The sequence below is a fragment of the Equus caballus genome, chromosome 16 (genome assembly GCF_041296265.1).
Source record: "Equus caballus isolate H_3958 breed thoroughbred chromosome 16, TB-T2T, whole genome shotgun sequence".
In the NCBI taxonomy this organism is placed as follows: Eukaryota; Metazoa; Chordata; class Mammalia; order Perissodactyla; family Equidae; genus Equus; species Equus caballus.
This window is the reverse complement of record NC_091699.1, coordinates 14,426,702-14,449,995: the sequence shown is the minus strand read 5'-3', so window position 1 is coordinate 14,449,995 and position 23,294 is coordinate 14,426,702. Positions and strand designations below refer to the sequence as shown.

The window sequence follows — 23,294 nt, the reverse complement described above, 5'->3', positions numbered from 1 at the left end:
TGCCACGCTCTCTGGGAGTCTCTGTCCTCAGGCACATGACGCCAGAGAGGAATTCCTCACACACCAAGATGAGTCCTGCTGTTCAAAGTGCAGGGCTGTCAGCCCAGTCAGGGAGCAGGGGCAAATTCCGGCTCTGACACTTACATCCTTGGGCCCCCTGGGCCTCAGTGTTCTTGTCTGTGAAACGGAGATACAAGCCGGGACCGCCTCACAGGGCCGTGGTGCGGATGAAACGTCCGGTGAGGGCAACGCACCGCAGGCGCTCGGGCGGTGCCAGCTCCCGGGACTGACCCCCGTGCCCTCTCCGTGGTCCTCACAATCACGGGGCGTGGATGCTCGCGCAGACAGAAGCCGCCAGCAGGACACACACCGCACTATTACCAGTGCTTTTCCCAGGAACTCCACGGGGCCACCAAGAAGGGACTTCGTGCATGTTTTTAAAATGTGCAAAACTTAAAATTTTACCAATTTACATTTTTAAAAATTTACTGCCCAGTAAAGACATTTCTTTTCTGAAAACGGAGAAATAAAGTAAAACAAACAAACAAATAAGTGGAGCCCAGAGGGTGCTTGGGGTGGTGAAACCCCGTGTGATGCTACAGTGGTGGACGTGTGTCACCGTACATGTGCCCAACCCACAGAATGTCCAGCCCCAAGGTGACCCCTAAGGTAAACCATGGGCTCTGGGTGACAATGACAGTGTCAGTGCAGGTTTATCAACGGTAACAAACATCCCAGCACTCTGGTGGGGGACGTTGACGGTAGGGGTCGCTGTGCATGCTCGGGGCGCGGGGTGTGTATGAGATCTCTGCACCCTCCTCTCAGCTTTATTGTGAACCTGAAACTGCTCAAAAAATAAAGTCCATTTAGAAAAAGAAGAACAGCTGAAGCCCACACAGGGCAGCCGTGTCCGTCACGCGGAGAGAGGCACTGCCAGCGACAATGAATGAAGACCACACAGAGCCAGACACTGCGGCTCAGGCAGACAGGGAGGGCGCTGCAGTGGGAGGCAGAGGCCTGAGTTTGAGTTCCAGGTCTTTCTGGCCCTGGCCAGCTGGACAGCCGGCACGTGGCCTGTGCCGATCAGCATCAGGTGCCGTTCTCACCTGGCCAGGCTCCGTCAGCAACCACACCGCCCCTCCACCCTCAGGGCTTCTTGGCACAACCCCTCATATATGAAGAAGACACTACCGCCTTATGTCCTCAGCAAAGAGGGGTGTCTCAGGTCAAGGCCCCGGGGTGAGGAGGGAGACATCTGAGTGCAAAGGACCCCGGCCATCCAGCGCTGGGCCGGCCCTGAGGGCACCCCTGACTCCCGGGCTGAGCATCCATTCCTGTCACAGCAGCCCAGCACGGTGGGTCAGACAGAGCCACACCAGGTGCACAGAGGCTGGGTGACTGCACGGCCCCACGGCCAGCTTCAGGAGTGGGGCGGCCAGGAGCTCCACGTCCAACTTCTTCCAGGCGACAGATGGCGGCCTCAGCCTCTTGGCTGCCATGTGATCTTGCACGGTGCCCACTCTCTCTGCCCCAGGAGGTTCTGATGATCCAGGTTTCTCATGCACCCCCGGGGCTCTCTAGGCTGGGGCTGCTGCCAGGGGTCTGTGTGGCCTGCAACCGAAGCAGGGATTTTCCAGGGTGGGCTGGGACCAAGACGGGAGACTTCTGACAAGTGGGCAAGGTGCCCGCGCCTCAAAAGTGCTCCAGGTCTCCCCGGGAGCCTCGTAGTCCAGGCCTCCAGAGTTCATGAGGGGCAGGGCCGGTGGACCCAGGGGAGACCACCAGGCACCTGGCAGGAAAGGAAGACAGGTGTCTTCTGGCCAACTGGCCAGCCTGAAATCTACGGAGGAGGAAATATACAAGAAGGAAGGAAGTCGGCTCAGCACAGTGTGTGGTGTGTGAGTGGGTCCCCAGCCCACTTTCAGTCGGCTCCCCACTGCCCAGCTGAGTGCCCTTGGGCTAAGCAGCCACTTCCCTGGTGGGGCATCCAAGCCAGAATGATGGCCCTGCGGTCACAGACCATAAGTGCCCGACCCGATTTAGGGCCAGGGACTGGGAAAGGAGGCCCCTTCAGGAATAGCCAGGAGTGATCATGGCTGAGAGCTTGCTCAGAGGACAAATGCCCCTCCCCAGAGGGATGTAGGATTTACTGTGACCCTGTGTGTCACGTAGTTGTACACAGCAAGCTCTCCGTGAGCCACAGCCCCGTCAGTATGACCACTGTTGATAATAGCCATTGTTTTACGATTCTTAGCAGCAATAACAGTCATCAGGGAGCATCCCTCTCCCCTTTCATTTCCTCATCTGTAAAAGGGGGACAGCGAAAGGGCGGGGGTGGTTGCTGGGGGGATTATCTGTATAGAGTGTTTGGCACTGTGCCTGGCCCCGAGGGAGCGCTCAGTAAATGCTGTCATGATTATTATTACTGTTTTATTATCACCGTTGTTGTCATCTTAGCTCTGGAAAAGCTCAACAAGCCAGCACAGGCTCCTCCAGCAAGGACGCGTTCACATTACCTAAACCGGGAAAGGCAGGTTCAGGGACGCCAAGTCACTTGACCAGGTCACACAGCGGGCGGGGCGGGGCGGCGGAGATGGGAAGCGGACCTGCGCCCCCTGCTCCACCCCAGGTTCCATCTGCAGGCGTCTTGGCTCGTGCTCGCAGCTGGCGCGGCGCCCGCGGGCCGGGGAGGCGGGGGCGGGGCGCGCACGCGGGGCCGCACGTGGGGCGCCCGGGAGGGGCGCACGTGGCCGCGGGGGCCGGGCGGGCGCGCTTCCTGGGCGGCTCGGCTGGGCGGGGCGGGGGCGCGGGCGTGCGATGCCGGCCAGCCCGGAGGAGGGGCGTCGCATCCAGCCCCCCACCGCCTCCCCAGAGCCTGAGTCCCTGAGCCACAGCCTCCAAAGGACAATCCGAATGGCAGACTCAAGCTGCGAAGTCACCCTGGACGTCTTCCTTTTTTTCTCTCACCCCGCACGTTGTCCGCAGCGCCTGCTGACTCTCTCGGACTGAGTCCACATGGAGCCGCCTCTGCACGCCCTCGGCCCCGGCTGTCCAGCTGCCATCCTCTGTCCCCCACGACTGCGGTAGCATCCTCGCTGTCCCCCGTCTCCGCCGCACGGCCGGCGGGCGCTTTCCCAGCGGCCAGGGTGATTGTCGAAGCTCCGTTTGGTGTAAAAAGGGCAGAAAAGGAAGAATAGGGATTTTAAGAGCTTGTATTTGCATGAGGAAGCCACTCTGCCCTGGTGGCTGCGACCGAGGCAGTGCAGAGGAAGCCCGAAGCCTGTTCAGTTGGGGGCTCCCTTAAGAAAAAACAGAAAATTAGGTACAAAAGGTGAGATCCAGAATGAGAAAAGGAGTTACAGACAATTAGGAGTTTTAGAAAGCTGATAAAGCCACAAACATAAAATTCAGAAAAATAAAATTTGTATTAGTCAGCTGTCTGACATACCTTTATAATCCCCCCCCAACATTTCATTGATCACCTTTATATGATGGCAATTTTGCCACATTGTTTATAGAGAATTAAAAGATAATTTAGTCTTTCCTCTAATGCAGCCTGTTGAATAAAGTTTTTATTACTATAGACTGTTTAGGAAAGTTCCTTTCAGTTTCACAACATGTACTTGGAAATTTTTTTATATAAACACTCCCGCATTTTGGCACCATTGTTAGATTTGGAAAAACGTCCATCAAGTTTTTTCTTATATGACCCATACTAGACACCTTTGTTGTTTTTAGTACAGCTGTAAGTTTGTGCCCAACAGACGCAGAAATTCTGATAAATCGCATTGTTCATGATCTTCCCCCCAAAAGAAAGAATGTGTTGTGTTTTTGATGCTTACACTGCGTTAGCCAGTCTGTTCCCGCAAGAGAGCACTGTGGTTTGGACGCGGCCTGGGTGGCAGCACCGAGAACCAGGTCCTCCACTTACAATTTCATGTGTTTGATGGAAGGAAGAATTTTCTGCAGAATGGCTTCTGGCTTTTTCAGTTTCAGGCCTGATTTTCCTGCGCTTTCTGGGCTGGGTGACATGGAGCATGTTCATGTGGTGATGCAAACTGTGGACCAGTATCTGTCACTCATGATCAGGGAGGGGGGCCTGGGGAGCTGCAGGCTGTTTCGGAAGCTGTCTCCACACCAGGATGGCTGGCAATAACTTCAGTATACATGGAGTGACTTTGAACCATGTACACTTATCTCAGGAAACTCAAGTTAAATGTATCTCCAGCTTCACTTCCCGTAAGCTGGATCCCCAGAATGCCCCCAGCCGCTCCAACACTACTCAGCGTGAGAGAGAGGGGTGGGTGAGAATCTTAGTGGAAAGAGACGGTGGTCTTAGCCACTTGCAGGGAAATGTATTACTTTTCTGAATTTTGCCCACATGACCAGTGGACCTAGGGCTGGGGCCCCACCTGGGAACAAGGGAGAAGGCTGTGCACAGGAGAAGCCCTGAAAACTTGTTTTCTGAGTGCTGTGGTCTGAATGTGTCTCCCCAAAATTCATCTGTTGACTCCTAACCCCCAAAGGTAATAGTATTAGTAGGTGAGGCCTCTGGGAGGTGATGAGTCCATGAGGGTGGAGCCCTCATGAATGGATTAGTCCTCATAAGAGAGACCCGCAGAGCTCCCTAGCCCCTTCCATCCTGCAAGGACGCCTGAGAATCTGAGACCAGAAAAGGGGCCTCACCCAACCCTGCTGGCACCTTGATCTTGAACTTCCAGCCTCCAGAACCATGATCAATAAATTTCTGCTGTTTATAAGACACCCAGTCTGTGGTGTTTTGTTACAGCCGCTGAACAAACTAAGACACTGAGCTTTATAGAAAAGCCCCTGTGGAGTACAGGCTCCTCATCTGTAAAATGGGGATGATGATAATAGCACCTGCCTTAGGAAGAACACTTAGAACCATTTCTGGCACATAGTAGGTGCTTATGAAACATTTGCTGCACGAATGACCCCTGCAAGAACCTCATAACCTGGGAAAGAACCATTCAGGTTCTTTAGTCCAGTTAACGTTGGCATGAGCCAAACCAATTCACTGAAGCCCGGGCATAGTAGATTTGTAAAACCTGGTTCTAAGGAGGGAGGCAACCTTGTCTGCCGGGGTAGGGGGCCCGGTTCTCCTGGGAGGGTGGAGCTGGAGCAGCTCCATGCTGGGGTTATTCGGCTTCCACACATGGCCTCAGGGATGAGGACCTGACGCCCCTGAAGGCAGCAGGCTCCTTTTTCATCTGCAGCTCCTCCCACCCATGACTCCACGCTGGCTCCACGTGGCCCCTCCCCACCGGCTCAAAAACAAGAGGACCCAAGCCGACAGGCAGAAGTCCCGAAAGATGGGAAAGACGGAAGCTTAAAGTCACCCTGACCTTGAAGATGGAAAGAACAGGATGTTTTAAACTCTCTGTAAGACAAGCAAGGGAATCAAGAAAGAGCATAGGAAGTCATGCAGTGGGAGAGGAGGGAAATGTGGACCTAAAGAGAAGCAATCCCATGGAGAGACAGGGAGCCGTGCGGAAGAGAAAGAGCGAGGGAGCAAGGCAGGGTGGGCCGGCGGAGGGGCTCCGGGAGCTCGGAAGGAACTGACCTCCCGTCATTCTCCTCGCAAACGTTGTTCATGCGGCAACTGACGTTCGTTAGACACCTGCGGTTTGGGAGGCAGTGGTGAACAAGACACAAAAATCTCTGCTCTCGTGCGGCTTAGATTTTGGTGGTGGAGACAGAAAATAAGTGAGCAAAGAAATAAAATGTGAGAAAACAATAAAGGATAATGCAGAAAACTAAGATAGGGTGTGGCGGCAGGAAGCGCCAGGGGCTTAACTGAGGAGGAGACATTTGTGCTGACACCTGAGCAGGGAGAAGGACCCAGGGGTAGGGAGGAAGACATTTCCTCTACCCTCTCTGGGTTCGTCTGGCCGGAGAACGAATTAAATTCACATGAGACAGAATAGCAGGAGAAAATTAAACAAAGCTTTATAACATGTATACATGGGAGAGGTCAGGAAAACTGAGCAACTCGCCAAAATGGCTGAAGTCCCCACTTAAATATCGTCTTCAGCTAACGACAAAGGAGGATGTTGGGGGTAGGGGGAATCAGTTACAGGAGGTTAGCAGAAACAGGAATAAGATTATTGTGCAGATTTAAGTCCTTGCCTTTCCCGTTGATTATGAGTTTCTAGAGAGAAGGTCATCCCCTTTCTTCTTCCTGGTGCAGAGAGGGAGGCACCTTTACAGATGGAGATTTACCTACAAATGTAAATGTTTCTGACAAACGGCAAGCAAGTTCCACCCCTCAGAGCCCTGTCCCAGTTTATCAAAAGCAACCAGCCCAATAATCCTCATGCCAAAGAGACATATCTTGGCGTGGCCAAGACCAGTCCCCCATACAGGCATGGGAAGATGAGGGAAGTGCATTCTAGGCAGAGGAACAGCAAGTGCAAAGGCCCTGAGGTGGGCATGAGCCTGGCATGTCCAGGGAAGAGCGAGGAGTGGAGTGAGCTGGGGGCATGTGGCAGGGCACAAGCTCATACTGGTGGTAGGGAATCAGAAACACAGGATTTTTTAGCCAGGATATTGAATTTGAGTTTTGTTCTAAGTACACAGGATTTCAAAGAAAAAACCCACATCCTAGTGTTCAAATGGCCTAGATATTTTAAAGCAGTGTTGAGAAAGAAATCAAGCATTTATAGAACGCCCACTGTGAGTCAGGTTCTCGGAGAGGGCCTTTCAAAGCCATTTTTCCATTCGATTCTTCTTTTTGCTGAGGAAGATTTGCCCTAACATCTGTTTCCAGTCTTCCTCTTTTTGTAGGTGAGCCACTGCCACTGCAGGAAATGCTGACAGATGAGTGGTGTAGGTCCACGCCCGGGAACTGAACCTGGGCCACCGAAGCAGAGCGCACTGAACTTAACCGTTAGGCCACCGGGCTGGCCCTGTTTGATCTTTAAATGGCGACGGAGCTGCCCGATTTCCATTTTACAGCTGACCCGACTGAGGTCCAGAAAAGTGAAGGGATTCATCCCGAGTTTCAGAGCTAGAAAGTGGCTGAGTCTAAGACTGGCTTGTGTTCCTCCGTAACACACTTCATAGCATTTCCTAAAATGGGCGTGGATGCTTTCCAGTTATAAAGTGCTTTTATCAGTACCTTATCTCTGTGCTATTACAGAGTGTTATCACCTCTTTGCAATGGCCTGGGAAATGTTTCCGAGACCCTGAATGACTAGTCACAGCTCTGCAGCTGCTCTTGAGCCTCAGTTTTCAGCAGCTTCTCTCTGAACAGGATCACTGTGACTCGAACGCAGAGTCGGATCCAGCCAGCACCCGTGGCGGTTAGAGGCAGGTCGCTGCTGGCCCGTACAGCGTCTTTGCTCAAATCAGAGAAAGGCTCCCTTTGCTGAAGACACTTGACTTCCAGCTTTCAGAAAAGTGTTGTCATAAGAATTCTGTTAGTGCATTCTTTGAGGCCATCTGTAAACAGTTATCTTCACGCATATGTGAATCTGCACTCTCTTCGACGTGAGAGGGGCTCTCAGATGCAGTCCCCTTGTGCAGTGCACAGCCTGAGTGAGTGGGGTGATTGCCCATGCACCTGCATAAAATGTTTAGAACAGCAACGCTGTGAGTCCCCGCAGAAAGATTGGTTTGGAAGTGGCCACACTAGACCACACACATGGACACATGCTGTGCCCCAGGGTTGACCAGGACTGTCCAGATTTCCAGAGAACTGCCCAGCCCCTCAGGACACTGGGTTCCAGCTCTTCCCTCACCACCATGCTGTCCACCCCCGGTGCCAGGACTACGCCCCACCCCATTGCATATGCACTTGCTCCAGGGTGTGACATGTCCTGGGCAGCACTGGCTCCCAGCAAGTTCTCCTGATACTGTGAGATGAGGGCCCTGAATTGCCCCCTTGCAAAGAGTGCCCCACCTCAACATGGGTACCACGGGGCTCCGACATTCATCAGACTCACTTCGCCGGGGTGACCAGCACCGCCTCCAAATGATGGGAGCTCATCTTTGAAGTCTTCCGGCTCCTAAATTTAGAAGCGTGGATTAAATCCAAATAAATAGAGTTATGTAACTTCATGTCGCTCTTCCCCGTCCCTCCCCTTGGAGTAATCAGCCTTAATCAGCTAATGAAGGGGCGCTGAACGCAGCCCCAATCCGCGGAGAAGCCATCAGGCTCACAAAAGGAGTGACATTGGCCTGGTGTATGAGGGGGCTTTAGGATACATTCTCCCCCTGCTTCTCTCTCTCAATCGCTCTCCCTCACTCGTACATTCTAACACACACACACACATTCCTCCAAACGCGGCCGTCAAATGCCAAAGCTGCTTAACTAGTCCGGGATCAAATGCATGCGAGCTGGGAGGAGGTTTTAGTCATCAGGTGTTCAAATTTATCACCTAAAAATAAATCACCTCAATCCGTAATGACAGCTGGAAGGCAGCACCCTGCCTGGAGTCATAGATGGTTAGAGGGAAACGGACGTGCGGGAGGGAGATCCGAGAACTTCTGACCATCAGAACCACCCAGCAACAGGGTGGCCAGCCTGGGAGCAGCGAGCTCCCCGTCCCTGGAGGGGAGTCAGCAGAAGTTGGGGATGATGGATGAGGATTCCTGCACTGAGCAGAGACTGGACGGTAACTGCCATTTGTACAGGGTCAGCTGTGTGTCAGGAATTGCGCCCCACAGGCATTAGAACAGAGATGGCAAAGAGGTGTCATCGCAAATGCCAAATCCTATCTACTGGGAGTGGCTGCCTGCAGCTCTGGACACAGAAGCGTTCTGAGGCTCAGTGAGAAAGAATATCTGGATTTATTCTCAATGTTTTCCGTGGGTGCTAAAGGAGAAAACAGATGTCTTGATCGATTAGCAATGTCTGCCCTGGATGCAGGACAAGAGAACAGAAGGTATGCTATTTGCCAATGATGTATCTCGTCATTTATTAATCGCTTTATAGATGAAGAAACTGAGATTCAGAGGCTCACAGCTAGTAAGAGGCAGAGCCAAGATTTGGACACAGATTTGGCTCCAAAGTCTGTGCTCATGGCTGCTATACTATTCTGCCTCTCAGCGATGGGAGGAGTGGTCCTGGGGCTGAAGATGCAGCCACAAGCTGGCAGTGCACCCTCACTGTCGGATGCCACAGGATCTGAGTTTGCAACCTCTGAGTTGTGGCTTCAAGGAGGTCATCTACTGAGTCCGCAGACTGCCTTGAAGAGGAGGCACGCGGACACGCCCGCCACCCACCTCTGACTCTCAGCGTTACTGGAGATGGATGTCCCCACTGCAGGGATGAGGAAACTGAGGCCACAAGCATGGGCCACCTGCCCTTTTCAGATCCCGTGGTTGCCAGAGAGCACGTTCTGTGGCAAACGCAGTGCAGGAAACGCGAGGGGTCAGAGGGGCTGTGGCAAGGACTCAGCAGGCACGACACACCTCTTGGCCCAGCCTGCCACAGCTGGCTTCTCAGCCCCACCTGCTGCGTGCCAGCTCCCCGAGGCTGTTAGCACCATGCCAATACCTTCTGATCGGGTTTCACAGCAGCCCCCAGTTGCAAGTGGAAACTGCCCCTCCCCAACCATGGGACACTCATCCCTCTAGTCCTCAAACTGCTGGTACCGTGGCCAGATCCCAGCAGTGCTTCTGTCCTCTCCCTGCCGGCCACTTTTCAGCCGTTTCTCACTCCCCTCCTGTCACCCTCCTTCCTGTCCCAGGGGCTTCTCTCTTCAGCTTATTGTTCAGCTTCTATCCCTATGACTTCCTTTGGCTGGGGTGTATTTTTTGCCTAATTCCTTGCTAATAAAGGCACCATGAGAACAGAGAAGATTTCAAATGGGGCCGTGCCAAGGCCTTACGCATACAAAGTCCTAGAACCAGAAGGAGAGGCTGGTGTGGGCTGGTCCTGGTCCCAACGGCCAACTCTCTCTGTGAAGACGGGGAACTGAGATGACAAAGGCAAGGCACACACATCAAGGCCACTCAGGACCTTGGCCAGGACCTTGGCCAGGCCCTCAGAGTTGCATAAGCCGGAGGGCGTGGCCGCTTTTGTGTTCTGTGCAGATGGTGTCCTGGGACATGCAGGCAGCGCGCAGGGGCCCTGACCTGGCCGCAGAGGCTGGGACCGGAGACTGGTGTCTCCTCCCCTGCCGACATTTCACCTTGGATCCTCTTCAAAGTGGTCAAAGAGTTTTACTGACGCTACAGAAGTGTCCCCACCTTTAAGATAAAGCCCAAGGCTCACCCTCCCAGAGAGATAAGTCAGGGGGTGTCTGGTCATAAAAGGTGGACCCTGAGCCGCTGTTTCGGGGATGGACTTGAGCCTTTCTTCACAGCTTGTTAACTGGGAGCTGTCTGAAAGATCACTGAGGCCAGTTGTTTCTAAATTCTTGGCATCAGGTCCCTTTTTGCAAACAAACTCTTGGCGCCTCGGTCCATGAGACAGATAAAAAACACGAGATGTTGAAGTGGGATGGGCCGGTGACCCCTGCAAAATTGCACGCACAATTATGTGTGCGCGAGTGTTTCCCTGGGCGGGAGTCCCTGTGATCTTGACTCTCCAGGGCCGCTTGCCCCGGGAAGGGTTAAAGGGCCTGAAGCGCCCGCCGACGGGCTAGGATATTGTGATTGTCACGTCTATTTTTGTCACCTGTTTGCCTTTCTAGTTCTGTGTTGCTCCAGCTGACATTTCAATGAGTTTGCATTTGTGGAGCCCACACCAACTGGTGCTGTGGGCGCAGTGGGGGCGTGGGGGGTGAGGAGCAGGGCCCAAACCCAACAGATGGAAGGGGAGTGGCTGCCGGAGATTAGGTTGTGGTCCCAGCTCATCAGAAGTTGCTTGGAGCATGTGAAATACTTTAAAGGGAAAAAGCAAGGTGCCACAGAAAGAGCTAGAATGTGGGTGGGACAGCCCCATTCCAGTCTCTCTTCCTCTGATGCTCTGTGTGGCCTTGGACAACACTCTCCCTCTCTGTTGTCACCTGTACCACGAGGACCAGTGTCTCCTGATATGTCAAGTGTGTGGCATGCAACGTGGCCTTAAATAATGTCGGCTCACACGTGGAGAAAGGGACTCCTTTCTGGTTTCCTCTGAGCCCTCCTTTCTGATGCACCCAGGCCCAAGGGGTCAGTGCGGAGCTGGGGTTCTCAACGCCTTGCTGGCCCTGCGGCCCTCTCCGGCAGGGCAGAGGCCAGGCTGGCTGGCTGGGGCGGCAGGGGCGGCCCAGGGCTGGCTCTGTGTGCCTCCCTCAGCTCGGCCGTGCTCCGCTCCTGCACATTCTACCAGTGCCCTTGCTGGCAGCCAGGTGAACCAGGCCTCTGAAGTTTTTAGTAACTTTAAGTAAAGAATGAATATGTGTCAATTTAACACGAAATATTAAGAAAAGGAAAGTAGAATGTGACAAAAATGTGGAGTTGGGGTGAGAGTGCCCAAAGTTGGGGAAGCTGGCTTGCAGGTGCCGAATGCCCCGTGTGCCGACCGTCCACCCTGTCCTGCCCTGAACAGAGGGGCCCTGGGCCCAGCGGGGGGCAGGGGGTACTCTGGGCAAAGGCCAGGGTGGCAACAAAGGAGCCAAATACCCCTCAGGTGAGTGTCTCAAACTGGGGAACACACACCTCCCGGGGACCAGGGTCTGCTCTGGGAAGTCCGGGAAGCACTGGAGATTGAGGACCTGAAAACTGACTTCTGCGTAAAGACGGTCCCCTGTATCAAAGCGATCAGCCCGGCGGTAGCAGAGAGTGCACGCTTCACAGCCCTGTGGATCACGGCCCCGGGCCCCAAGAACGGTCTGTTCCCTCTGTCACCTGCGAGGTCCCACCACAGGCCATGGCTAGGACTGGACTGGGCGTCAGGCCGCCTGGGTTTCGTGCATGTCGCCTGTGTGCACTCCGGAGCGCCCTCGTGTCGGCAGGGACTTGGGCGTGCGAGCCACAGAGGCGGGCTCACTAACGGCAGCCGGGGCTGCGGGCGCCTTCCTGGAAGGACAGGAGTGCCCTCCTGGAACCGGCCGGGCTCAGATGAGGGGCCCGGGAGCAAGGACAAGCAGACACTCTTCAAGATGAAGTCATGTCACAGATGCAAGAGTCAACGTCCCAGGGGAGAGTGTCCCATTAGCCAAGCCTGGGCCACGGGCCACCCCTTAGTCACGGGGCACTGCCCACACAAGGGGCGGGGAGGTTCCCCAAAGGGAAATCGGGGTGCCCCCACAGAAGGAGGGGTAAAGGATGCTAGGCAGGCCAGGAAAACAAATGTCCATGAGGTCACTCTGCCTCCCCGTGCCTCAGTTTCTCCCCTGTAAACAGGGATGGAAATGGTCTGGCCCTTTGAGGGCGGTTGAGGGGATTCATTGATGTCACCGTGGAAGGGTCTGGCTCTCAGTGACTAACACTCCATAAATGTCAGTGATTGGGTTTTTTTTTTTTTATTGTTTGTTATAAAAAGACACAAAAACAAGCCATTGTCATCCAGATGTGAGCCTAATGGATGCCACATGCTCCTTGGGTTACAGCCATGGAGGACATGAGGTTAGGAGACGTGGGTTCAAATCCTGGCCCCACCACTGAGTAGCTGGGAGGCCCTGGGAGAGTGGTCTCAGCCCTCCGAGCTCTGGTGCTCACTCTGGCTGCCAGCTGCCGCCTGGCATGAAGCCCCGTGTTGAGATGGCAGACGGCAGCGCAGCCAGGCCCAGGGCTGCGGGGCAGACGGTGCCTCCCCTGGAGGCTGAGGGAGGAGAGGCTGCATTCCCGCCCCTGGACTGAGGTTGGGCCCCTCACCCTGCAGCAGCCACGTGGTGCAGAAGCTGTCCTAACAGGAACCACATGCTCACGCCAAGGACTGGTGCTCCTGGCTGCCTCTGACCGTGGGCCCAAATCCGGAAAGCTGGCAACGTGGCCAGGGCTGCCAGGCCCGCTGCTTCCAGTGGGTGTGGAGGCAGACCAGGACAAGGGAAAAGGCCCTCTCTCTGGGCCACCACACAGGCAACCACCACTGAGCACCCACTGTGGTCTCCACAGCTTCATCCTACTGTCACTAAATATTCCAAGTCCCGTGGGTCAGAGGCCAGTGATCTGGCTGCCAGGAAGGAGCGAGAGGGACTCGCTTGCCCTTTAGGCTTCCATAGTGGGAGGTGGGCCCTGCCTTCGCTCAGGTCCCCACCAGTGAGGGCATGGGTTCACCACAGGAGGGGATTCAGTCAAGGGGAGCCAGGCAGACATTAATGGAACTGCGGTACTCTGAACAGCAGGCTCTCTAGGGAGGCTGGATCAGAGATGCCGCAATAAGCCACGTAACAAACGACCCCAAAACTCAGGGGCTGAAAACAAGAGCCATTTATTCTCAGGGATCTGTGGCCGCCTGGTGTCCCGGCTGGGCTGGGTCCTGCTGGGTGGCTCTGCTCAGACCGCAGCGCCTCGGGTGACTGTGCTTACGCTGCGGGTCTGACGGGGCAGCTGAGGAGGCTCTGCCTTTCGTGCCTCTCGTCCTCCTGGACCAGTGGGCCAGCTGAATTGTCCTTTTCATGGTGGTGGCAAAGGTGCAAGTGGGCAAATGATGGCACAAGGTCTCCTAGGGCCCAGGCCTGGAATTGGCACATTGTCACCTGCTCAGTTCCACTGGCCAAAGCAAGTCAGACGCTCAAATCCAAAATCAAGGGCAGAAAAGTACAGGGCACACTGGAGGAGACGTCCCTCCATGCAGAGATGCTGGAGCAGTGGGCAGTGGGATCCATGGTGCATCCTGTCAAGTCCTTCCTCCCTTCTCAGATGCTCCCGGCACTTCCACTCTCTGGCCATGAGCACGGACCACCTGGCTCCAGTGGCACCTGTTGGGCCCTCCCCTCAGTATATCTGTCAACTTGCTAAGGAGATGGCAGAGCAGGAAGATGAAAGGAAACTGAGTCCTTGAGGACGTCCTTGAGATGCAGAAGCAGCTCTGAAGTGACCGCCTCTGAACTCTCATGATGAGAGCCCACCTTTTTGTCATTTAAACCGTTCCCAGATGGACGCTCTGCTACTGGCAGCCGAAAGCGTCTTCTCCGAGCGGACCATCCCTCCAGCGTTGGGATCTTACGCAGGAATGGGATGATGATAGCAGCTGACACTTAGGTAGGTTTTGGGGCCGTGTCACCAGCCCAAGGTCACACAGTTAACACACCGCTGAGTCAGCATTTGACTCAGCAAGCTGGCCCCATAGAGGCCCCCTAACCTACACCACCACGCGCAGGGCATACAAATTGCTCAGCACACAGCACGCGTGAAAAAACAAATCAGCAGCTCTGTTCCTTTTCGAGTCACAGGCTGTTTTACGAATCTGGTTTAAAAAATGAAAATCTTAGAGCTCCTACCTGTAACCCCAGTGCACAAGCCCACCCAATTGTGCCTCCAGTGCCAAGGGGTTCGTGGAGTAGCTGTTATCATTCCTGTTGGAGGGAACAGCAAGGAAGGAGCTTGGCATGGACCGTACCACCAGAGGGGACCCCGTTGCCTCCCCTGCCTGCCTGCCTTCCGCAGGCCTGTGGTGGCCCCACCTGGTCAGTGCTAAGCCACTGCCCCTCGTGCCCTGAGCGGTGGCCAGGGGTGGGGGAGGATGTCTGTCTCCTCCCCGAGGCCACAGGAGACTTTTGTAGCTGGTCACAAGTTTGGGTTGGGGCAGAAGTCAAGGTTGAGGCGAAAATGAGCAGAGAAAGATCCCTTCAAATCCAGAATTTCAGTGGGTTCCACCACTGGGAACACGTTTGGGAGGGTCCTTTCAGATGTCAAGCAGGGGTGGCATACAGTCTTTGTCTCTGGAGCCAATGCTGAAGCCTGGGAGAGGCTGCCGGGCCGCGCGGTCCATGATCTGAGGCTGGTCCGAGGCAGTGGGATGGATGGGGATGGACCCATTGCAAAGGTGTTGGGTAAGAGTTGGGAGACCCTGGTTCCAATTCAGAGTTTGCCAGGTGCTGCTGTGTGGCCTCGGGCAGTCTTCTGGGCCTCCTTTTCTCTGTGAAATGAGGGGGCGGGATCAGTGATCTCTCTGAAGTGCTCTGCTGGCAGGCCCCTCCAGGCTGCTGCTCTGCAGATGATGTTGTCCCACAGCCAGGCCTGCCTGTGACAGCGTGCCTTAGTCCACATCGACGGCCGAGCTCGGTGCATTCACTGCTCCCGAGCTTCCTCTGCAAAGCAATTCATGCACACCTCTGGGCCTTCTCCTGGGCCCAAGGGCCGAGTGGTCTGAGGTCCCTGAGGACAGTTCACAGGGTCCAGGCACGGTCAGAAGGGCAGGCATCAGCCCCTAGACCAAAATATTTCCTACAACGGCTTGTCAGGCTGCCTGAAGTCAGTCCTCAGCCCACGGGGTGGAGCCGTGGCGGCCCCAGGATGGCGGGTGCCGAGGTGGTAGTTGCTGATTCGCATCACACGTGCCCCCTTCCTCCTTTCACCCGGTCCGTGCCAGCCCACCGCCTCCCCACACAAAGCCGGGGCACCCCTCCGTGCCTTCACCCACGTAGTGCTCAGCCTGGGCCCCCCGCCTGCTGCGAGCTCACTGTCCAGAATTCCTGTCTGCTTGCTCCTGTGGCTCCCTTTGCAGTGCTCAGGTTTAGAACTTAGAACGTGTGTTTGCTTTACCACGAGTCCCTGGAAGGTGCCACTAGTCTGATTATCTCTGTGGCTGCACATACTACAAGCCCCCACCCCTCGCCAGTTGCCAACAGGGTTAAGGGAACCCATCCTCACTCTTTGCGCCCCCACCCGAGGCCTAGCAGGGCCCTCCCCAGGCTCAGACAGCTGTCCTCCCACAGTGCTCAATCTCCGTAACTCCTGGGAGACCCGCCTTGTGGAGAGGGCCAGGCAGCTCTTGGGTAACTGTGGCTGATCCTGGCGTGGGGCACAAATGGTCTCCCAGGACATCAGCGTTGGGAAAAACTCCCAGATGTTCCTGGGCCCTTGGTTGTCATGGGATTTCCCAAGGGCATTGGTTAAAATGCAGAATCCCGGGCCCCCCCCACAGACCCAATGAGCCAGCATCTCTGGGCGGGGGCCCAGGAGTCTGCATTGTAAGCAGTGCCCTAGGTGGCGTTCAGCGGACTGATCAGGCCCGGACTTCTCAGAGCCACCTCTGCTACAGCACCCTCCCCCCGCTTCCATACTTCTAGGTGATGCGGGGGGTGAGGTTACACCCTCCACCACCTCTGAACAGCCCTGACAGGAAAAAAGCCTCCCTCCCTGGGGGTCTACTTGGGTGCCACCGTTCCGGCACAGCTCTCAGGGCCTAGGAAACAGGCTCCCCCTCTGTCTGCTTTTCTCCTGGCTCAGCCACCTAGACGTGGCCAAGGCTGGGTGGATGGGGCTGGGGTCATGTGAGAGGTGGAGGCCTGGGGAGCTGGAGAGAGAGACCCCAGGGCCGGGCCCCACTGAGTCCAGAGAGAAGAAAGCAATTGTCCAGGAAAGGCGGGTCAGCAGGGGAGAGGTGGGGTGAGGAGGAAGGGAGGGCACTAGTGGAGTTGGGTTCGCGCACCAGGGAAACAGCCTCCTCTGGCCCCGGGTAGCTCATACAAGTCCTGAATCTCACTGCTTCAGTCAACAAACATTCACTGAGCTGTTCCTGCTCCTTTCGCACCTGCTTCTTGGGGTTGGCCCCGGGAGCCTGCTGCAGCATCCCTGCCCAGCGCTCCAGCCTCATCTCCTCAAAGACAGGGGGCCTCAAGTGGCCCTGTCTGCCCAGCACCCGGCCCCCTCTTCTGGCTCTAGTTGCCCCGCTCATCCCCCATTTTCCTCCCAGGAATTGGCCCCCTCTTTCAGGCCACGGTGGTTTAATGGCTGACTTTACCCCAACTCCAAGGGGTCCCTGAGACCCAGTTCTAGTCAGCTGGAACATCACGACCTCTGAGCCACAGTGACTGGTTCAGGGATGGGCACACGACCCAAACTGAGCCAATGGGCGCCCTCCCACCCCATTCTCTGGAGCCAGGGCTCCTGCAGAGAATGTCCAGATTGCACAGGGCAAGTGCACTCGGCTGGGGTGACCGGGAGGCAGAATCCAGGTCACACTCTGCTCATTGAGCCCCTTGACTGGCGTAGGACTGAGCCTACCCGTTTTTTTCTGGTTTGCACCCAGCCGCCATGTGAGCTGGCAGGGCCTGGCTGAGCTCTCAGGAAAAGGGCCATCGCTTTCCCTGGGGGCTGCACAAGGCAGGGACGTCAGCCTGAGCTGCTGGGGCTGTTTGCCACCTCAAGCGGGGAGCTGGGGCACAAAGACATGACCTAGGAAAGAAGAGCTGAGAACGGAGAGAGACTCCTGGTGACATGTTTTAATTGCCTGAAACCAGCTGTACCTTAAATCCAAACTAGCCCTAAATTTTTTTTCAATTACAGGGCTCAATAAATTCCTTTTTTACCACTGAAACCAATTCGAGTTCATTTTTTCTCACTTAAACCCAAGAGCTCACGCTTGGACAGAGACCATTCTTATCCAGCATCTCATTGTACATAAAAGGAAACTGAGGCGGGTAGGGATTTGTCCAAGGTCACCAAGCAAGGTCATGACAGAGTCACACCAAAAATCCACGTCTTTTTTGTTTTCAGTTTTGTTGAGATATAATTGACATATACAGCAGTGTATAAATATAAGGTGTACAGAATAATGGCTTGCATGTATTGTGAAATGATTACTATGGTAAGTTCAGTTAACATCCATCACCTCATATAGTTACAAGAAGAAAAAAATAGCTTTTTCCTATAATAAGAACTTTCAGGACTTACTCCCTTAGCAACTTTCGAGTATACCATACAGCTGTGTTAACCAGACAGTCAGGTGCCTGATAACGATGTATTGGTCGACGACGGACCGCACATAAAATGGTGGTCCATAAGATTAGTGCCATACAGCCTAGGTGTAGTAGGCTAGAGCATCTGGGTTTGTGTAAGTGCACTCTGTGATGTGATGTTCACACAACAATGAAATCACCTAAGGACACACTTCTTAGAAGGTATTTCTGTCATTCGGCGTCTCATGACTGTAGACGCTGTGCTGTACATTATAACCCAGTACTTATGTGTCTTTGAAGTAGAAGTTTGCAGCTTTTGACCACCTTTATCTTACTCCTCCTCCCCTCACCCCCTGCCTCTGGGAACAAATCTGAGCTCTTTTTCCATGAGTTGGGTTTTTATTTCAGATTGCACGTAAGAGAGATCGAGCAGTGTCTGTCTTTGTCTGACTCATCTCGCTTAGCATGACACCCACAAGGTCCATCCATGTTGTCACAGATGGCAGGATTCCCTTCTTTTTATGGCTGGGTAGTATTCCACTGTGTATACAGAGCACGTTTTCCCGATCCACTCTCCACCAGTGGGCACGTAGGCGGCTTCCATGTCTTGGACGTTGTGAATAACGCTGCAGTGGGCCTGGGCGCAGATGCCTCTTTGACATGGTGATTTTATTTCCTTCAGAAATATAAGTCCACACTTCTGACTTGGACTCTCCGATGTGCCTACGACCTTGTACAAACTTGTCCGCTAGAGCCCCTTGGGAGCAGCCAAAGCAGAAAGCAGGGTTGTGGGGGGGGCAGAGAGGACAGGCGCCTCTCAGCGTGAGCCAGAGCAGTTCTGCTTTTGTTTAAAGCGGGTACATCCTTGCCTTAAAACACACACACACATGCGCGCATGCACCCACACATACACACGGAGTCTGCGAGCTGCTGAGATGGACCCTCGTGATTCTCAGGGTTGGGGCCTTGTGGGAACCAAGCGTGAGATGCTCCAGGCCACAGGGCGTACTGCGGAGGGCAGCTGGTACAGTTGGTTGCCAGAGGCTGCGCTCCCCGGTGGGCCACTGATTCCCTGTGTGGCCTTGGTCAAGTCACTTTCCTAGCTGGGGCCTCCATGTTTTCCTCTTCTAGGAAATGCTCATGATAACGCCGCCTCCAGTGGCCGTGTGAGGCCTGTGGGCGGTCCCTGATGCGTCAGGCATTATGGGTTGTAGGGAGTGGCCACTTTGCCCATGGCCAGAGCCTCTGTGCTCTGAGGTCAACTCAGGCAACACTTGGTAGGGTCTGTCCTCGTCAGGGTAGGCCAGGCCACTTACCCATCAATGCTGGGCCTCGGTCAGCCACACGTCCCCCTGAGGGATGAGGAGCAGGACAGAGCCCTCTAGAAGCTCAGCGATGATTAATTAATCATAACGGCGGCCACTCCGGCCCCTTCATTTCATTGCCAGTGGCTTACCCCAATTCCGGCTCCTCAGACTCAGTACTTAGAGGCGGGAGGGGAGCCCAGGCCCCACGGACAGCCTCAGGTTCCAGCACGGCGCCTGCGCCTCGCCCCTCCCTGCCACTGAGGTGAATGGACTCCGACTCAGCGTGGCCCCTTCCTCCCTCGCTCTGCGCTGCTTTAGTTGGTGGCTCCTCTATTCATTCTGCTGCTCGGAGCACAAACCTTGGAGACGCCCTTGACTCCTCTCTCTCCTAATCCACCTCCAATCTGTCAGCAAATCCTATCAGCTCCACCTTCAGAATACCTCCCGAGTCCAACCACATCTTTACCATCCCCATTGGCACCGCCAGGCCCCAAGCCCCATCACCTCTCCCGGGGCCCAGTCACTCGCTTCCTCACTGTGTCCCCGTTCCTGTCTTTCTTCCCCTATTAGTCAGAACAGCCCAGGTTATGCAGCGGTAACAAACAGTCCCATATCTCAGTGGTGTAAACATACAGACTTGTTTCTTATTCCTGCTATGTGTCCCTCTGACTTTCTACCATCTGGGACCCAGGTTGATGGGGCAGCCGTCTAGACTGGACTCCAGGACACTGCCAGTCACTGTGGACGGGAAAGAGACCACACGGCACAGAGCCCACCCTTCGCTTCTCCCCCAGAAGCGCTGACAGGGCTCTGCTCACACTCCACTGACAGAAGCAAGTCACACGGCCATGCCGACTGTAGAGGGATCAGGAGGAGACCAAGCCTCTGACGCAGAGAACTGAAAGCACGCGGTGGGCAGTGCTGTGACCACATCCCCTTAGCGCCTCCTCCCAGGGTGCCCACGGGGACTCTGTTGGAGCCCAAGGTAGCTGCATCCCTCTCCTGCTCAGGACCCTCCCGCTGCTCCCCCGCCCTCCGAGGAAACGGCAAAGTCCCCACCACGATCCACGAGGGTGGGCACGATCTGCTCCTTGGGACCCCCGGCCCTCGCCTCCTCCTCTCCCCCGACCCACTTCACTCTGCTCCGTCTCCTTGCTGTTTCTCAAACCCGCCAGGCATGCTCCTACTTCAGAATCTGCTTCTGCTCTTCTCCGTCTGGAGTGCTCATCCTAAGACATCCGTGGGCCTCACTCCCTCGGCCCGTGACCCCCACGCTCACTGAAGCCTTCCTGCTTTGGGCTGGATTGTGTCCCCCTGAAATTCCTATGTTGAAGTCCTACCCTGAGACCTCAGAACGTGACCCTAACTGGAGATGGGGCCTTTATAGAGGTTGCTGAATTAGACCGAGGTCATAGGGATGCGCCTCGTCCAATCTGACGAGGTGTCTTTATAAGAGGAGATTAGCACGCAGACATGCCCAGAGGGAGGACACAGGGAGACGCCATCTGCGAGCCAAGGAGGGAGGCTTCAGAGGAAACCAAACCTGCTGACACCTTGACCTCGGACCTCTGACCTCCAGAACCTGAGACAATGAACTGCTGGGTAAGCGGCCCATCTGCGGTACCGTGTTCCAGCTCCCCAGCAGACTAATACAGCCCCTGGCCGTGTTTTTGAAGGCTACAACTTCCTTCTGCCTCTCCTTCAATCATCTCTATCCCTTCTCCCTGCCTTTTTCCTCTGTAGCACTCTCGCCTTCTAATATCCAAAATAGTTTACTTATTTGTAAAAGAAACCCTTTCCTTGTTTGTGTTGCTTAATCTATGATCTCTAATAGAATGTAAGCTTGATCAAGGCAGGGACTGGAGTCTGTTTGAGTTATTGCTCTACCCCCAGGGCCCAGAACCACACCTGGTTCATAGTAGGTATTCGATAAATATTTATTGGATGAAGGAATGAGTGGATGGATGGAGAGATGCTGTAAATACTCGGAAGCCCTCATCATTTGCATAGTACTTCCACCTGACCCCCTTAACCACAAGGCTTTCTGTGTCCTTTTTCCTGGATGGATTCAATATTGGAGGGTAGCTGGGGGTTTTTGAAAGTCTGGCCTTTTGAATCAGGCAGTATCTATCAAACCTTGAAATACACACATCCCTGATCCTCAAGTTCACAGTGAGAAATTCATCTGCAGAGGTCCTTACATATGTGCTCAGAGACGAACGTGCAGGCATCTCAATGCAGAGGCGTTTATTACACTGAAAATACAGCCACGACCCAATGCCTGTCAAGGAAGGATGGAAGGTAAGCTGATGCATCCAGGTAAATGGCGACTATGCAGAGTTAAAAGGAGTAAGAGGGACCTGTGTGTGCCGAGGGGAGGATGGCAGAGACAGCATCAAGTGGAAGAGAGGTCTGCAGCCAGGATGGCATGGAAGTCACGCTCTCACTTGTGCACCACCCAGCAACTGAAAAGTGACCTGAGGGAGTGGGGAGTGAGGCTGCTGTCTCAGTCATCTGCTGCCAGAATGATGCCGGGTAAGGAACAGCCCCAAACTGCCAGCGGCACACGGTGGTAAGCTCTGCTGGTTTGCTCGCCTGGGGGCAGCCGCTCTAGGTCTGGATCCAGGCTGCTCTGCTGATCTTGGCTGGGCTTGCTCAGATATCTGGGTCGGCTGGCTACTCAGCTAGGACAAATGCAGTGGCTCAGCCTGGTGCCACGTGTCTCATCCTCCAGCCCACTCGCCTGGACATGTTGTCATGACAATGGCAGAGGCACAAGAGCAAGCAAGCTTGATCGTGCAAAATGCTTTTAAGCCTCTGCTTGCATCTCGATGGCTAATGTCCCTTTGGCCAAAGCAGGTCACACGGCCAAGCCCAGCATCTTGGAGGGAGAGGGCTGCCAAGTGATAAGCCCAGGCGTGGATACAGGGAAGGGTGAAGAGTCGGGGCTGTTTTGCAACTTGCCGCGGTTGTCTTCCACAAAAGCCACCCCTGGGACAAGGATTTGTGCATGAGTGACTCGTCCCGGCAGTGCTCCTCGGGAAACCTGTTGGGAGGAGGGAAACAGGATGAGGAAGGAGGAGAATCCGGGCCAGGCTGTGACCAGGCACAGCGGCAGTCTCAGGCTGATCCCCCCGGAGGACCCTGGGGCAAGTCACACCTCAGAGTCTGTTCTCACTCTGGTGTCAGCCAGTCATTGGCTAACGGCCACCTGGGGTCAGGGTGGGGGTCATAAACACCCGGGCACTCCCAGCTTTCTGCACACGGGTAGTGTCTCCAGCAGCCCAAGCACAGCCTTTGGAGAAAGTTCGGGTGCAGGCACTAGAAGCACATCACGCTGCAGCTGGGGACGGGGCCCAGAGCCCCGAGGGGACCTGCCTGGGCACCAACAGTGTCTACCCTGGGGGCCAGAGACGCAGGAAACTTTTATTTTCCACTTTAGATTCTTCTGTATTGTTTTAATATTTTACCGTGAGTGCTTATTGGTTCTACAACTTAAAAAAAAAAAAACCAATAGGGCCAACCTTTTCCATGAAAGTCTCTCAGGCTATCTCCAGAGGCTCAGTGGCAATGGGCGAGCTGGTCTAAAGCTTGCTCCGGGCTGACGGGTGGCCCAGAGGAGAAAAGATCAGGGAGTCCTGGGTTTGAGTCCCTCTCTGCCTTTTCCTGCCTGTGTGCCCTGGGGCAAGTTGCTTTCCCTCTCTGAGCTTCCCCTCTAAACAGTGGGGATAATTATGGGTCTGGACTGAGTATTCAGAGTGCCAGGGGGTGAAAGCATCGGTGTAGAGTGGATGCTCAGTTACTGACTGTGGCATTCTCCCAGGGCCACTCGCCGGGGAAGGCTGGCCCCTCCCCACGCCGTCCTGACTGGGAAGGTGATCTGGAAATCCCACACCTGCGAGCTCTAGGGTCCTGGGCCACTCCGTCCCTCGGCTGTCCTGTCCTGGCAATGAGCTGAGAATCCCACTGCTCTGGCCACTGGCCTGCGCTGACCAGCAGCCGCAGACCACCCGACGGGGATCCCAGGCCTTCTCTGCCCCGGGCCCTCCTTCTGCTCAGCACCCAGTCCCCCTCCGCTCTCCGCGTTCTACTCCAGAAACGCCCGGCGCTCATGGCGCCCCTTGTGCTTCACGCGGTCTCCCATCCCTCGGTCCTTGTCCACTCTGTGCCCTCTGCTCAGCACGCCCTTCACCCTCTCACGGCTGTTTTCTCGGCGGCAATGCTTCCAGGTGGTGCTGACGTATCA

The 23,294-nt window shown here is 55.0% G+C and overlaps 1 long non-coding RNA gene across 1 annotated transcript in view; it reads right to left on the bottom strand.

Moving 5' to 3' along the window:
- Nucleotides 1-20,960: 20,960 nt before the first annotated feature.
- LOC138918019 (uncharacterized) overlaps nt 20,961-23,294 on the bottom strand; it is a 36,693-nt gene continuing 34,359 nt past the window's right edge. Inside the window, exon 3 of the long non-coding RNA XR_011426798.1 lies at nt 20,961-22,094. This is a non-coding gene — a long non-coding RNA (uncharacterized lncRNA). The remainder of the gene's footprint in view (nt 22,095-23,294) is intronic.